The following is a 12,316-nucleotide window of genomic DNA, read 5'->3' as shown; positions in this document are numbered from 1 at the left end:
ATAAATTGATTCTATTTCATTTTTTAAGCAAAATCTTCCTTAAAGATTAATAGTAAAATAAAGCTAACTTATTAATAATCGATTCAATTACATTTTTTTACGCAGAATTTTTCTTAAAGATTAATAATAAAATAAGGCTAAATTATTAATAACCAATTCTATTCAATTTTTTTATGCAAAATCTTTCCTAAAAAGACTAATAGTATCTTAATGATTCTTTTTCTTATATTGCTTATTGATTCTTTTCCATTTTTCTGAGTGTAGAAAAAATTCACATCCTAACATTTTCTTCCATTCATTTCTATTTTCCCATATTATTATTAATTTTATTCCCAATATTATTCTATATTGTTTTAGCGTACGGCTTCGTTCCATTCATTTCTATTTTTTCATATTATTATTAATTGTTTAGCCGAGAACTTGTAAATGAGGATATTGTTTTATTAATTAATATAGAATATAGATTACCAATTAAACTTAAAGTTTTTATTATAATTGAACAATAATATTACCAATTATTATTTGAAGATTTTGTAAAACTGTAAGTAAAATTGTATTACGGATAGGAAAATATATGTACTTTAATTTTAATTTAAATTATTAATAATTAATTCTATTTTATTTTTTAACAAAATTTTCCTTAAAGATTAATAGTAAAATAAAGCTAAATTATTAATAACCGATTCTATTATATTTTTTATGCATAATTTTTCTTAAAGATTAATATAATAAAATTAAGCTAAATTATTAATAACCGATTTTATTACATTTTTTTACGCATAATTGTTTATAAAGATTAATAGTAAAATAAGACTAAATTAGTAATAACCAATTCATTTTCTATTTTTTACGCAAAATCTTCCGTAAAAGATTAATAGTAAAATATCTTAATGATTATTTTCCTTATACTGCTTATTGATTCTTTTTCATTTTTCAGAGTGTAGAAAACATTCACATGAATAATATTTCCTTTCATTAATTTCCATACTTCCATATTATTATTAATTTTCTTTCCAATATTATTATTAATTGTTTGGGGGTACGGCTTCCTTCTATTCTTTTTCATTTTTTCATATTACTATTAATTGTTTAGGCGGGAGCTTGTAAAGGATGATTTGTTTTTATTAATTAATATAGAATATAAATATAGATTAATATAGAATATACATTACCAATTAAAATAAGTTTTTTTTTAAATATTATATTGAACAATAATATTACCAATTATTATTATTATTATTATTATTATTATTATTATTATTATTATTATTATTATTATTATTATTATTGGTTCACATAGTTGAATTATTTATTTTTTTATTTAATTATTATAAACATAAATGATATTTTACTAATTAATTTATGATATTTATCAAATTGTATTTTTTAAATATAGTGTTTTATTCATGCATTGCACGGAATTTTATTTTTGTTATTATGAATTTAAAATAAAAATAGAAAAAATAAAAAGATGTTTAAATGTACAATATAATAATATAGTTGGACTTTTATATATTTAGTCAAGTATTTATTTCATAACATACAAAATTAAAATTTAAATTTTGTATGGTTAATATATTCTCTAATCATGTACATATTTAAATAAATTTATAGAAAAAATTCATATAATTAAGTTGATTTATTCCAAATTGTATTTCATATCTATATATGAAATTTAAAATATGAATAATAAAAACTAAGAGAATTGTACTTAGAAATCAATAAAAAATGTAAATTCTAAATTTTGTATGAATAAATAAATATTCTAATTGGACGCATATCCTTATATGATTGTATAATACTTTGTATATACACATAATATTTATTAATATGTATATAGGAAAGTCCTATAATATAATTTCATTAATTATAATTTATATTGATAGATTTATACTTAAAAAATTATATTTAGAAATTTAAAGAGTATATGTATGTATATTTAAAAAAATTATAAATATTCATGTTTTTTTTAATTTTAAATTGCATTTCTTTAATTATATTTCAAATTTTATTAATTATAATGTAATGAAATTGTCACGAATATGTCTACGGAAGAAATCATATATTTCTCAATTTCATTAATTATATTAATTATAATTACCAAATATTGTGGCAATTATCACAATAATTTCATTAATTATAACATTTGTTTTCTTCCAATATTTAAATACATTACCATAAAATTACCATAATAATAACACAAAAGAAGGAAAGAAAAATTATGAGAATAATATATATATATATATATATATATATATATATATATATATATATATATATATATATATATATATATATAAAATTAAAAGTAAAATCCTCCTAACCAAGTTTATTCCCAAAACTTAGGGGCATATATATATAAATTGCATATTTACCATATATGCATATTTTGTGTTTATATAGTATAATTTTTGGTATCAAACATTTGAATGGTAATAAACGGGGGAAAATGTCAACATACAAATGATAATTAATTTTTTCATTACTATACTAATTTTAATGGTAATTCAATAATTATTATATTTCACGATGAGTTAGCCTGTTCATGCCCATCATTTTTCAAGAAACATAGAAATGAAATAGTCAATTATTAAAATTGTTTATGATTTCATTTTTAATTTATGTCTAAAGTTAAAGATATATATTTTCGGCGATTATAACATTTTGTGTATTAACTGAAAATTTGAAAGTTTTACCTTTTTTGAGATCTCTTACCATTTTATAATTTCAATATTATGCTATTTTGAACTCATCCATGGTGGATAAATACACTCTATATGACCATACAAAATCCATTGAGGAGACATTTGTACTCAAGAGTAAACTTCTCCTTAAACTAAATTCGGGTGTCAAGAAAATCTCCGTTTTCATTCATAATGAAATTCCTATTTCTGAGTCTCTCATCACCGTTCGGTACATCAATGATGTCTGGATTTCTGGGTCTTCCATTGTTCCCTTTGATCCTTATGATTGTGCCTTTGCCAATATTTTTTTATTTGGGTTCAGTACAACGTGGATTTTTTTGGGAGGTTTCTCTAATTAAATTTTTGGTTAAAAATTTATATTTTCTTTGTATTTTATTTTATTACTTTTTTATTTATTTATACTAATATGTGAATGGAGTAACACAAAATTTAAAATTGTATTTGTTATTTATTTCTTCTTTTTAAATAATCATTATTTTTGTGTTTTACAAAAATTTAGAAAAAATCAAATATAGCGAGATTTTTAATAGGTTAAACAAATACTCTACTCAAGTTGTGATATATATATATATATATATATATATATATATATATATATATATATATATATATATATATATTAATTATAAAAATGCTGTAAAATGAACTATGCTTGGTAAAAAAAAATCATAGAAACTTGAATGGCATGTACAAATCTCGAAGTTAACATACTAACTCTAAGTTTCAGAAAATCTTACAAAATTATCAAAATTACCGTCTTTATCATCCTCGATCGCATCTCTACAATCTTTCATAAAAACTAAACCAATAGGGTTCTGTTACAAATGCTCTTCCTCCTCAATTTCCTTTTGTTGAAGCAGAGCCTCCTTAAGTATCTTCAAACTCATACCAGATGATATAAACTGCAAAACATATTGAAGTACATGAGAATATAGTTAGAAAAATGTAGAAAATTCATACAAAAAGAAAGCAGAGAGATGAGTCTGGAATTCTTTGATTGAAGAAGTCATTGTATTTATAGGTAGAAAATACTAATTCAAAAGGAAAGTATAATAATTTATTTGTTTAAGGGAAAGTATAATAATTTATTTATTTAAGGTAATAACATTATTATTATTATTATTATTATTATTATTATTATTATTATTATTATTATTTATTTTCCATTTGACATTTACTTACCAAATAAGTTTTACTACAAAAGTTTTGGGGGAAAAATTTGTTAGGAGGATTTTACTTTTATATATATATAGATTTCCTTCCCAATATTATTCTATATTGTTTTGGCGTACGACTTCCTTCCATTCATTTCCATTTTTCCATATTATTATTAATTATTTAGGCGGGAACTTGTAAAGGAGGATATTGTTTTTATTAATTAATATAGAATATAGATTACCAATTAAAATTAAAGTTTTTATTATAATTGAACAGTAATATTACCAATTATTATTTGAAGATTTTGTAAAACAATAAGTAAAATTGTATTACGGATAGGAAAATATATGTACTTTAATTTTAATTTTAATTATTAATAATTAATTCTATTTTATTTTTTAAAAAAATCTTCCTTAAAGATTAATAGTAAAATAAAGCTAAATTATTAATAACCGATTCTATTACATTTTTTTACGCAGAATTTTTCGTAAAGATTAATATAGTAAAATAAAGCTAAATTATTAATAACCGATTTTATTACATTTTTTTACACAGAATTTTTCTTAAAGATTAATAGTAAAATAAGGCTAAATTATTAATAACCAATTCTATTCTATTTTTTTAAGCAAAATCTTCCGTAAAAGATTAATAGTAAAATATCTTAATGATTATTTTCCTTATACTGCTTATTGATTCTTTTCCATTTTTCAGAGTGTAGAAAACATTCACATGACTAATATTTCCTTCCATTATTTTCCATATTTCCATATTATTATTAATTTTTTTCCCAATATTATTATTAACTATTTGGGCGTTCGGCTTCCTTCCATTCTTTTTCATTTTTTCATATTATTATTAATTGTTTAGACGGGAACTTGTATAGGAGGATTTGTTTTTATTAATTAATATAGAATATAAATATAGATTAATATAAAATATAGATTACCAATTAAAATTAGTTTTTTTAAATATTATATTGAGCAATAATATTACCAATTATATTATTATTATTATTATTATTATTATTATTATTATTATTATTATTACAGAGCAATTATGTCGATTCCATAATTACGCCAAAAAATAAATACACTTTTGACATATACAATGAGGAATTGAGCATGGACTTCATAATGGTCAAAATCGGTACCATGAGAATAAAACAACTTAACAAATCAGAACTTCAAAAGTCCGATTATTTCAATAATCAACGGAAAAAATTAAGAAGAATATAATAATAGTCAATTGGTGTATTAAAGGCGATTCTTGCTATATCTTGTCGTGTATATTACAACAGAAACACTTAACCACTCCCCATTCTCCAATCACCCGTGAATCACACATTTTATTGTGTGGCACTTTAAATTCTTCACCAATGACAGTATAGCAAAAAAATGAAGAGAGAGATTAGAGGAGTCAGCACTCATCATCCCTTTAAACGGGCAGGAGTAGGCACCACTCAAAGCAAGATTCACATGAGGTTGCCTTTCATCAATGATAATGAAACTTCAATAGAAGCAAAAAATCAATATATAAAATGGACTTGGAGTAACCGTAGAAATGTTCAAAATAAATCATAATCTAGGCATATGATATGAATAGCTTTTCGCTGAAAAAAGTATTAAATTTGGACAATACAACCATGAAAAACGTATTGTATCTAATCCAATCAAACTACTTGGATGCTAAACCTACCGTTAATTTCGAAACGCGGCTAAACTGAATGATCAAGGCTGAAGACCTAGTGGAAAAAAAAAAGGGATGCAATATAAAATGAAGACTTATAATTTTTGTAGTCATCAACTCATTGTATTTATAGGTGAAAAATATGAGAATTAAAAATTTGTAAAATTTTTTAAAAAGAAAGTGTATTTATTTATTTAAGGTATTGCCCTAATCAATTCATTATATTGATATTCCTAATCAATTCATTATATTAATATTCCTAATTAATCTTATTCCTAATTAATTCATAATATTGATATTACTAAATTTCCATTTTTCATTTGCTTACCAAATAAGCTTTATTAAGTATTTGACCAATAAAATATAAAATATTTAATTAATTTGACTACAAAAGTTTGAGCGGGAAAATGAAATAGGAGGATTTTACTTTTATATATATACTAGTATTTTCACCCGTGCGATGCACGGAATAGAATTGTTGTAATATATTAAGAATATTTAAATCGATAAAAAGTTAATTTCACCAGAGGTCACTTATCTTTCCTAACAATTCCAAATTTAATCCTAGACTATAGTTATTAATTATTACGATATATTCTATGTTATACTTCTTACGTTAATATTCTTACTATTATTATTAACACTTAATTACTTTTAAATATAATTTTTACCACTTATATTATTATTATTATTATTATTATTATTATTATTATTAGAATTTTTACCCAGAATTATTATACGAATGGAAAAGTAGGAATCAATACATTTTATTGGGAAGAGAGATTTTTTAGGAATTGGGCGGGAAAGTAAAATTCCAAGATTTTGTTATTATATATAGTATAGATGTACAAAGGATATTGTATTACACTAATTTAAAATTTTAGATAGAACTTTAACCCAGAATTATTGTACGAATAGGAAATGAGAAATCAATATATTTTATTGGGAAGAGAGATTTTTTAGGAATTGGGCGGGAAAGTAAAATTCCAGGATTTTGTTATTATATATAGTATAGATGTACAAAGGATATTGTATTACACTATTTTAAAATTTTAGAATAGAATTTTTACCCAGAATTATTATACGAATGGGAAAGTAGGAATCAATATATTTTATTGGGAAGAGAGATTTTTTAGGAATTGGGCGGGAAAGTAAAATTCCAGGATTTTGTTATTATATATAGTATAGATGTACAAAGGATATTGCATTACACTATTTTAAAATTTTAGAATAGATTTTTTACCCAGAATTATTATACGAATGGGAAAGTAGGAATGAATATATTTTACTGGGAAGCGAGATTTTTTAGGAATTGGGCGGGAAATTAAAATTCCAGGATTTTGTTATTATATATTGTATAGATGTACAAAGGGAATTATATTACACTATTTTAAAATTTTAGAATAGAATTTTTACCCAGAATTATTGTAAGAATGAGAAAGTAGAAATCAATATATTTTATTGGGAAGACATATTTTTTAGAAATTGGGTGGGAAAGTAAAATTCCAGGATTTTGTTATTATATATAGTATAGATGTACAAAGAATATTGTATTACACTATTTTAAAATTTTAGAATGAATTTTTAACCAGAATTATTGTACGAAAGAGAAAGTAGGAATCAATACATTTTATTGGGAAGAGAGATTTTTTAAGAATTGGGCGGGAAAGTAAAATTCAAGGATTTTGTTATTATATATAGTATAGATGTAAAAAGGATATTGTATTACATTATTTTAAAATTTTAGAATAGAATTTTTAGCCAGAATTATTGTACAAATGGGAAAGTAGGAATCAATATATTTTATTGGGAAGAGAGATTTTTTAGGAATTGGGCGGGAAAGTAAAATTCCAGGATTTTGTTATTATATATAGTATAGATATAGATGTACAAAGGATATTGTATTACACTATTTTAAAATTTTAGAATAGAATATTTACCCAGAATTATTATACGAATGGGAAAGTAGGAATCAATATATTTTATTGGGAAGAGAGATTTTTTAGAAATTGGGTGGGAAAGTAAAATTCCAGGATTTTGTTATTATATATAGTATAGATGTACAAAGGATATTGCCTTACACTATTTTAAAATTTTAGAATAGAATTTTTACCCAGAATTATTATACGAATGAGAAAGTAGGAATCAATATATTTTATTGGGAAGAGAGATTTTTTAGGAATTGGGCGGGAAATTAAAATTCAAGAATTTTGTTATTATATATAGTATAGATGTACAAAGGGAATTGTATTACACTATTTTAAAATTTTAGAATAGAATTTTTACCCAGAATTATTGTACGAATGGGAAAGTAGCAATCAATATATTTTATTCGGAAGAGAGATTTTTTAGGAATTGGGTGGGAAAAGTAAAATTCCAGGATTTTGTTATTATATATAGTATAGATGTACAAAGGATATTGTATTACACTATTTTAAAATTTTAGAATAGAATATTTACCCAGAATTATTATACGAATGGGAAAGTAGGAATCAATATATTTTATTGGGAAGAGAGATTTTTTAGGAATTGGGCGGGCAAGTAAAATTCCAGGATTTTGTTATTATATATAGTATAGAAGTATAGATGTACAAAGGATATTGCATTACACTATTTTAAAATTTTAGAATAGAATTTTTACCCAGAATTATTATACGAATGGGAAAGTAGGAATTAATATATTTTATTTGGAAGAGAGATTTTTTAGGAATTGGGCGGGAAATTAAAATTCAAGGATTTTTTTATTATATATAGTATAGATATATATATATATAGATATATATAGATATATAGATATAGATATAGATTTTGAGTAAATGACATATGTTAACTTCCGAATATAGTGATTTTGTCACGTTTAGTCTTTTAAATTTTCAAATCGACAATCTATGGTTCTTTAAATTACAATTGATACCATCTGTGGTCTAAGTTTATCACCTATGATTCAACTTTCAAAATTTAACCAGTCATGGTCCTTTTGGGAGGATTATAGGTGGTTAAAATTTGACAGTAAAAAAATCATGGGTGGTTAACTTAGACCACGAATGATAATAATTTGAAATTTGAATGACCACGAGTGATCAATTTAAAAATTTAAAATTAAATGTGACAAAATTAATATACTCGGAGGACCCCAGATGTATTAACTCATATATTTTTTTTTAACAAACTTTTACAGTATCAGTATGGAACATTATTATAATATTATTATTTCCCCCCTTTCTTGTTGTACCTTCTTCTCTCCTGCATTTATACACCTTGCTCCCTACTCCCTAGTACATACAAAAACAAGAGGGTATACTTTCAAACACACACAAGAAATGTATTTGAATGTACTGCAAAAGTAATACGGACCTGTTACTATTCTTATTATTATATAGTATTATTTTGAAAATTTCTTATTATCACTACCGGAAATTATGAAATTCCCGACCACCTGAAAATGATCTTAAATTAAGTTAATACCAAAAAGTCCAAAAAGTGGCCGGAAATAGCAACAAAGGTTTTTCTGGATACCAAAAGTGGTCGGAATAAGGCTTTGATTTAAGATCGCTTTCAGGTGGTCGAAAATTCCATAATTTTCAGTAGTGTATTATTTGACTGCACTACATAACATAGTACTCCCATTTTCATGCTCTTTCTACTTATCATTAATTTTAAAAAAATAATTCGTTTTCTTTTCCTTTCACCTTAGAAATCTTGCGTCAAACATATATACCTCTCGCCCCCGAGACTTAGCGTAATGGTTCGTCGCGTGACTTGAAGTCACTATTGAAAGCAACATTATGGACGTCAAATCTCACTGGAGACATGAATGGAAAAAGGACCAGAATGAAGGAAGGGAAAGTTTTGATTGGATCTCTTGTGCACATATGAAGACTAGGGTTTAGTTTGACTGGTGTGCTGATTGCACGAGCACGACTCGTGATTTACCTTTGTGGTGGTTCTAGGGCAGGTCTTGTGGGCTTAAGAATAGTTCGGCAAAGCTGAAATCACCTAAGTATTATTTATATATTGTAAATTAGATTACGAAAACCTTTAACTACGTATCTAAACTAAAATTTCTTTGGTAAACAATGTGTAATAGTGGATGGACAAATTTCTTATATTTATAAAAGACTTTTGACCCGCCAAAAATGATAAATGCATAATTGAATTAATTGAATAAATTTGATAGATTTCCTGGGAAAAAGAACCCTACCTCCCACCTTAGGTAGGATTTAGTTTCCAAATGTGATTATCATTGATCAAAACTTTCGTCCTAAGTAAAAAATTATACCAAATATGATAATAATTTTTCCACCTGTTAAAACGCCCTCTTAAGTAGTGACGGTACATTTTCCACATCACTCAAGTATCATATTATTATTATTATTATTATTATTATTAGATGAAAAAAATTCAACGCTTGGGTATCGGAGATAACGTATTTCGGGATGCTGTTTGACTAGACCATCAAAAATCGTATACTTCAACTTCAAAACATCCAAATCGTCAAAGCAGATATGGGTAAATTTCAAATCATGAGTGCTTACGTGCGCATCTTGCAACCTGACTTTTCACTTGTTTGAATATCTCATAAGAGGGCCAAAATTAAAGCACATACAATTTCACCAACTTCTTTAACCTTTCTGCCGAAATTAACAATAGTTTTTGCTTGGATCCACATCTGTATCGACCACGGTAAAAAAAAAAAAAAAAAAACGATATCGTTTTGAGTATTTATTTATTTATTTTTTTTCACATGACCTAATGCAATATACATTTTTATAATTTATAATATACATTATTCTAAAGCATAATGTACACTATTCTAAATCATAAAGCATATTATCTTACCCCAAAAGTTTCATTATTCTAATATATAATGTATATTATTCTAACACATAAAATACATTATTTTAACTCATAATGTACATTATTCTAATTCATAAAATTCAACGACGTCGTTTTGACCGTTGCCGAAAATATAATGCCCCCTATAGTGGCACTGTATTTTAGCTAATGACAGACAACTACTAATACTAGGAAATTCAAAGGTTCCCTCAATTGTTGTCATTGATTATCACTACTTGCTCCTTTGTTTTAATGTTAGGAATTTAGGAAAATGCAAGGAAGGCAGGCAGCCCCACCATCCTTCTTTTACATCTCATGAATAAATTATTGAGAGGAAAAGTATTATATATATATATATATATATATATATAGCAGTGGACCTCCGCTCCGGTGGCCAAAGATTAGATGCGCTAATGATACACGCTCAGAACCATAGATACATACGTCGATTGAAGAATGAAAAAAGAATAATAGATTAGGAACGTGGTCGAATCACTGGCTGGTAGTGCTACACTGCTGACTGCTAGCTAGTACAAACACGTTGTCTTATTTTTCCTCTTTAAAATATCACCATCATCTTTAATTAATCATACCAACGTCCATAATAAAACACAAAAACAGAACAGAGAGGATGTACCTAATTATTCCCGCAATAGTTATACCGGGTATCCTGGTGTGTTATGCAATTTTGTACCTTAAACATATGAATTTTTTGTACCTGAAATAAAGTAAATATAACATGCGTGTTTGTATCTTGTGCTATGCTTTTTTGTATATTGTGTAATGCATTTTTGTGTCTTATTCTATGCAATTTTGTACTTTAAGAATATTGATTAATTGATTTTGTACCTGAACTAAAATAAATATAAAACATGTGTATGTGTCTTGTATTATGTGTTTCTTTGTCTCATGTTATGCAATTCGGTACATTAAGTGTATGGATTATGTACCTGAAATAGATAATTATGTGCTTATAGGACAAATTATCTACATCAATCAGATTTGAAAATAAGTAAATATATAACATGTGTATGTATCTTGTATTGTGAGTTTTTGTGTCTCGTGTCAAAAAATTCTATACTAATAGGAAATATACCCCGACATACTGGCCCGTAGGTACTGAACACCTACTCGAATACGACACTACAGTTGGGAGAGGTTCGTTCCCGATCTGATCCGATCCGTGAAGAGCATCTAACTAGCCTGACCAAGCGGGCGATTATGCCTCTTATATGCTTGTTGAGCTTCGACTCTTGCTCCTTCATGCTCGGTCGCGGCCTAACTGCTCGACTATGGCTCCAAGCTCATGAGATAAGCCCCTAAAAGTGTCCATGGGCTATAACACTCGAATCAAGCCCATTACTTAGCCCCTAGAGGCGAACCTCGACATAGACACTTAGCCAAGCCTAAGAGTCATTGGTCAATCAAATATCCTTTGACGCGTGGACGCCTTCTCCTTAGCCACCGAGACCCCGCCAACTACATGGAGGACATGTAGCGTACATGCCAACCACCCGCATCTGTCCTCTCCATTCTCTTATAAATACCTCGTTAGATGCTTGTAGAAAGGGTTATTGTCTCTATCTCTCTCTCTCTCTCTAGAATACTTATTAGTTTTGGAACCTCCGCCCACACGTTCTTATCTGAGCTTAAGCCTTAAACCAACAAGCAGACTAAAGAGGGATGCGCCCACGATCCGACCTAAGCTCGAGAACGTCCAACCTCCGGTCCCAGCTATCCGAGCCACTACATCCAAATTGTTTCAGCGATCAATATACTCATTACAAAATACAAACATGTACACCCAGCAAAATTTACCACATCATGTACCTTAAGAGTATTAATTTTGTACCTAGAATAAATTAAAATTTATGTTGAAACATGAAATGAAAAACAAGAAACTACATAAGCTGTTAAAGCTTAAATATCAA

The sequence above is a fragment of the Ipomoea nil genome, unplaced genomic scaffold, assembly GCF_001879475.1.
Source record: "Ipomoea nil cultivar Tokyo-kokei standard unplaced genomic scaffold, Asagao_1.1 scaffold2280, whole genome shotgun sequence".
Lineage (NCBI taxonomy): Eukaryota > Viridiplantae > Streptophyta > Magnoliopsida > Solanales > Convolvulaceae > Ipomoea > Ipomoea nil.
The sequence above is the reverse complement of the archived record's forward strand: the minus strand, read 5'-3'. Positions refer to the sequence as shown.